The sequence below is a fragment of the Trichechus manatus genome, unplaced genomic scaffold (genome assembly GCF_000243295.1).
Source record: "Trichechus manatus latirostris isolate Lorelei unplaced genomic scaffold, TriManLat1.0 scaffold00053, whole genome shotgun sequence".
Lineage (NCBI taxonomy): Eukaryota > Metazoa > Chordata > Mammalia > Sirenia > Trichechidae > Trichechus > Trichechus manatus.
Genome location: NW_004443989.1, coordinates 13,952,842 through 13,958,980, shown reverse-complemented (window position 1 = coordinate 13,958,980; position 6,139 = coordinate 13,952,842). Strand labels below are relative to the sequence as shown.

Below are 6,139 nucleotides of genomic sequence, written 5' to 3'. Positions count from 1 at the left end.
ATTCCATCCTTTTCTATGCTCTGAAATACCTTTAGTAGTAGTGGTGTTAACTCTTCTCTGAATGTTTGGTAGGATTCTCCAGTGAAGCCATCCAGGCCAGGACTTTTTTTGTTGGGAGTTTTTAAATTACCTTTTCAATCTCTTCTTTTGTTATGGGTGTATTTAGTTGTTCTATCTCTGTGTTAGTTTTAAGTAGGTAGTGAGTTTCTAGAAATTTGTTCATTTCGTTTAGGTTTTCAAATTTGTTAGAGTACAGTTTTTCATAGTATTCTTTTATGATTCTTTTCATTTCAGTTTGGTCTGTTGTGATATCACCGATCTCATTTCTATATAGGTTATTTGCTTCCTCTCCTGTTTTTCTTTTGTCAGTTTGGCCAATGGTTTATCCATTTTGTTGATCTTCAAAGAACCAGCTGTTGATCTTGTTAACTCTTTCAATTGTTTTTCTATTCTTTATTTCATTTAATTCTGCTCCAATTCTTATTATTTCCTTTCTTCTGGTGCCTGAGGGCTTCTTTTGGCGCTATCTTTCTCCTTGTTCCATTTGTAGGGTTACTGTTTTGATTATGGGCCTTTCTTCTTTTTGGATGTGTGCATATATTGCTATAAACTGCTCTGTGAGCACAGGTTTTGCTGTGTCCCAAAGGTTCTGGTAGAATGTGTTTTCATTCTCATTTGATTCTATAAATTTCTTTATTCCATCCTTAATTTCTTCTATAACCCAGTAGTTTTTGAGCAAGGTGTTATTTGGTTTCCATGTGTTTGATTCTTTTTCCTTGCTTTTTCTGTTATTGATTTCTACTTTTATGGCATTATGGTCAGAAAAGATGCTTTGTAAAATTTCGATGCTTTGGATTTTGTTAAGGCTTGCTTTATGTCCTAATATGTGGTCTATTCTGGAGAATGTTCCATGTGCATTGGAAAAGAAAGTATACTTGGCTGCTATTGGTTGGAGTTTTTGGTATATGTCTATGAGATCAAGTTGGTTGATTGTAGCATTTAGCTCTTCCGTGTCTTTGTTGAGTTTTTTTCTAGATGTTCTGTCCTTTACTGAAAGTGGTGTGTTGAAGTCTCCTACTACTATGGTAGAGCTGTCTATCTCTCTTTTCAATGCTGTTAGAGTTTGTTGTATGTATATTGGAGTCCTGTCGTTGAGTGCATAAATATTTATTATAGTTATATCCTCTGGGTGTATTGACCCTTATTCATTATATAGTGTCCTTCCTTATCCTTTGTGGTGGATTTTACTTTAAAGTCTATTTTGTCAGAGATTAATATTGCCACTCCTGCTCTTTTTGGAGTGTTGTTTGCTTGATATATTTTTTCTATCCTTTGAGTTTTAGTTTGTTGGTGTGTTTAAGTCTAAGGTGTGTCTCTTGTAGGCAGCATATAGACGGATAGTGTTGTTTTTTTGTTTTTTTTTCAATCTGTCACTCTCTGTCTCCTTATTGGTGTATTTAGTCCATTTACATTCAGCGTAATTATTGATAGGCATGAGTTTAGTGCCGTCATTTTGACGTCTTTTTTGTGTGTTGTTCACAGTTTCTTTGTTCCACTTAATTTTTTGTGCTGAGTCATTTTTCTTTATGTGTTTTATTTTCATCTTTTTCATTGTTGTTGATTTTGTGTTTGCTGAGTCTTTATATTTTTTGAGTTTTTTATTTTGGCTTGTAGGATTTTTAGTTTCCTTTGCCTTTACCTTAATTTTTAACACCTATTTTCTAAGTTTATACCAGTCTTTTATTTCTGTATATCTCCTTGACTTCCGCTCCATATGAAAAATCTGTCTACATTTTTAAGTCCCTCTTTTTTGTTTTAATGTTGTCATCTTTTACATATTGATATCTGTTTCCCCATTTTCATTGTTTTAGCTTTGGTTTATTTTTGTGACTTCCCTATCTGGGTTGATATCTGGTTACTCTGTCCTGTGTCCTAGTCTTGGGTTGTTATGCGATGTTATTGATTTTCTAACCGGAGGACTCCCTTTAGTATTTCTTGTAATTTTAGTTTGTTTTTTGGAAATTCCCTAAACTTTTGTTAATCTGGAAATGCCCTAATTTCACCATCATATTTGAGAGACACTTTTGCTGGATATATAATTCTTGACTGTTATTTTTTTTTTTTTTTTCCTTCAAGGCTTTATATATGTCATCTCATTGTCTTCTTGCCTGCATGGTTTCTACTGAGTAGTCTGAGCTTAGACTTAATGACTCTCCTTTGTAGATGACTTTTCATTTACCCCTAGCCACTCTTAAAATTCTCTCTTTATCTTTGGTTTTGTCAAGTTTGATTACAATATGTCTTGATGACTTTTTTGGGGAATCTAGTTTATGTGGGGTTTGATAAGCATCTTGATTATTTTGTCATCTTTCACAATATCAGGGTAGTTTGTGTCAACAAATTTTCAACAATTCTTTCTGTATTTTCTGTAATCCGTCCCTGTTCTGGTACTCCAATCAGTCTTTGGTTATTCCTCCTGATAGAATCCCACATAGTTTTAGGGTTTCTTCATTTTTTTAGTCCTTTTATCTGATTTTTTCTCAAATAAGTTGGTGCCAAGTGCTTTATCTTCAGTCTCACTAATTCCGACTTCCATTGCTTCAGTTCTACTCTTATGAATTTCTATTGAGTTGTCTGTTTCTGAAATTTTATTGTTAATCTTCTGGATTTCTGATTGCTGTCTCTCTATGCATTCTTGCAGCCTGTTTAATTTGTCCTTATGCTCTTCTCTAATCTTTTTAATTTCCTCTACTGTGTCTTCTCTATTTTGTTTAATTTCCTTCCTAATCTCTTGAAGAGTTGTGTATATTAATCTTTTGTATTCTGCCTTGATTAATTCCAAAAATTTTCCTCCACTGAAAATTTTCTAGATTCTTTATTTTGGGAGCTTGCTGAAGCCATCATGGACTGCCTCTTTATGTGATTCGATATTGACTGTTGTCTCCGAGCAATCAATGTTATTGTATTTATTTATTTTATGTTTGCTTACTGTGTCCAACTTCTTGTTTTGTTTTGTTATGCCCAAATAGTCTGCTCTTGTGAGCTCTTTTGATTATTGGCAACTTTGAAGCTCTAATGTCCTGTCACTAAGTGGTTAGATCTGGTACTAGGTATGTGAGCTCAGGAGTTCTCCCACTTCTCCTGTATGGATTCAGCTAAGGTGCCCAGGTAGGTAGCCACCAAGTGTGTGGTGCAGGTTCTCCCCCACAGTCTTAGACAGGAATGGATGATTGGTGTAGGTCCACTGGAAGCATCTGACTACTCTGCCATTTTGTCCCCAGCCCACACTGCAGTTTCTTAAGAGAGTTGCAGTCAAAGACTCAGGCCCTCTCCTGCCCTGGCCAGCTATGCTGAGTTTGGCTCTTGCCTTAATTGAGTACCTTCATACTGGAAGCTCAGCTGTCTAACAGGGCCCGGTTCTTTGGAAGTCAAGACACACTGTCCAGGGCAGGAGGGTCTCTGCAGAGGGTCTCCCACAGGCAGAGGTCAGGTGGTGTGCATGGACCAAAGAGGCTTCTCCTTTACCCTCCTTTTAGCACCAGGCTGATCTCAGTAATTGCTGCTGGTTCTTGATGAAAGCCCATCCTCAAAGGTGGGGAACTTTGTATAGAGCTGTCAGACACAGTTCAGGTAGAACCACTCAGAGAATGTCCAGTGAACTCATTGCCAGATCCTAGCATTGGTGCAGAATAGTCTTGAAGCACCAGCCCAAAAACCCAGGCTTGGCTGTGCATCACTGCAGGAGAGGCCAAATGAGGGCATCCAGATGAAGGTTCACTTCAGGGCATTCAGGACCCACAAGCACAGGAGGTGCAAGGTTTTAGCATGAAGCCCACATCACAGGCCACCCAGTTGCAGTTACCACAGAACTCAGGCAACCCTGAGATTCCACTAGGGCAAGACACTCTGGCACACCTGGCCTTTTATCCCAAGTGGTCCCACCCTGGGACAAATACCAGGTATAGCCAAGGAAGAGCTCAGGCCCCAGGTCAGGGGCATGCAACTGTGAAAAGTAAGCAAGTCCTGACTACAGCTTAAGAGCCAGTGCATCGAGGGTGAGTCAGAAGAAGGAAGGCGGGCAAGGCTGGGAGAGAGGTGGCCTGACTGGTGTGCTGCAGGCTGTTGTCCCTCATCAACCACGGATGCCGAGCTCCTTCTGCCTCTGAATTATGAGGGCCTCCTGTGAGTGCCTCTAGGACCATGAACATGTTTTCTTACTTAGACAATCTCCTCCTTCTTTCAAGGACAAAACTGTGTGTGTGTGCGTGTGTGTGTGTGTCTGTGTGTACATGTGCATGTGACTAATCTATACATGGATTTTCTAAGACACATTCTGAGGAAAATTTCTGTTATTTCTGTTTCTCAAACCATGAAGATCGCCCTGCTCTTCAAAGCCAGGGAGGTACAGACACCTGCCCACAGCCCACACAGCAAGTAGCTTCTGCAATGTTAAGGCCACTAGATCACTGCTATGCTTGGCTTTGCGCATCCCCTCTGTGTCTTCAAAATCCCTGATAGTCAAAGCCCTTAAAATACTCAAAGGGATTTTAATGCACAGAGATGAGAAATTCAGGAAAAACTAACTCCATTATCCATGGCCTAGCGACGTGACAGCCCCAGGGATGAGTGGGGGTGACTCAGACGCATAGAAGTTAGTCAAAGACTGGGGTCTACCTGGGAGGGTGGAAGATGAATGTTCCAGAAGGGACTCCCCAATTATCCTTTTATTACATCCGTGTTATAGAAAGAATTTTTTCACTAAAATATGTATGTTGAAGTCTTAACCCCTGCACTGGTGAATGTGATCTTGGAGAAATAGGGTTTTTCTTTGCAGATGTTATAACTCATGCTGGAGTAGGGTGGGTCCTAGTCCTAATCCTTTCTGAGTGGTGTCTAATAAAAGGACAGATAGACATAAAGGGAAGACAGAAACATCTGAAAACAGCAAAGGAAGGCCAAGGAATGCTGGCAGCTATTAGAAACTAGGAGAGAGGCATGGAGTAGTTCTTCCCTCAAAGCCCCGAGAAGAAATCGACGTGTCTGACACTCTGATTTAGGCTTCTAGCTTCCAGAACTATGAGATAATATATTTCTGTTCTCTGAAGCCATTCACTTTATGGCATTTTGTTATTATAGTCTCAGGAGACTGAGCCCCCAAAACTGTTCCTTAAGAATTGGAGCTTTACTTGCCTCTGGCTATGGTCTTGGCCCTTCAGGAATGAATGAGAGTGCTCACTGCTCATTAATCATCACAGAAGCGACCCCACCACTGACATGGGGGCCACTTGTCCTAGGAGTCAGCACTGTAGTTATTGTCCCTGGATAGATTTTCTGGGGGCTGCCCAACAGGGCATGTGCTGGGGGCTGCCTGGCTTGGTATGTGCTGGGGTTTCCTGGTAGGATATGTGCTGGGGCTGCCAGGGTGACCATAGGGAGTGAAGATGTGGCCTCTCCTTAGAATGTAGCCTTGTCTCAGAGCCACCAGGACAGGCCACATCTCTGGGCGTAGGGCAGCAGGAACAGTCATTTGTCCTGGGGATGGCCACCATGGGCATCCAGACTTGCCCAGGTAGTGGGAACCCCACAAGGCCAGAGGTGAGTACTCCTCAGCTCCAGTGGCTTCTCCTACTCTTTCCCTGGTTCTACAGAGGTGACATGGAGGAGACAAGAAAGAAGTCTGCTATTTGAATACCCCCTGGTGGTCCCAAAGGGCAGCCTGATGGACAGCTAGCCTTTGCTCCCAGAGGAGGCATCTATAGACAAGGTCTTTTCCTCTGGTCACATGGTTGGTCACAGAAAGCAGGACACAGGGTGTCCACTCTCCAGGACTCGTGGGTCAGGCAGGCCCAGAATCCCCATTGTCCACACTTTGAGTTTGACCAAGCATGATTAATGCCCTCGGCTCCATGAGCCTCCACTCACTGTCTGTGTGCAGGAAGCTGATGAAAGCCTGCTCCATGCCCACCCAGAGCCAGCACTCCTGTCTCATCTCCTGGAGAGAGCCCTAATACCACCTAGCTTGTCTTCTAAGTATAAATACCATGTCCTCTTCAACTGTGCAGTGGAATATGACAATAACTGCAACAACAATAATAGCAATGGCAATAATAGCAATGCTTCCTCCTTGGACTTGTAGTGT

At 41.6% G+C, this 6,139-nt stretch overlaps 1 long non-coding RNA gene and 1 gene segment (V, D, J or C); one reads left to right on the top strand and one right to left on the bottom strand.

Annotated features, from left to right (window-relative positions):
- The window catches only part of LOC101356308 (immunoglobulin heavy constant gamma 1-like), a 458,188-nt gene that overhangs the window by 80,675 nt on the left and 371,374 nt on the right, over positions 1-6,139 (top strand).
- The window catches only part of LOC111820856 (uncharacterized), a 96,977-nt gene that overhangs the window by 6,276 nt on the left and 84,562 nt on the right, over positions 1-6,139 (bottom strand). The gene's annotated exons all lie outside the window — the stretch shown is intronic.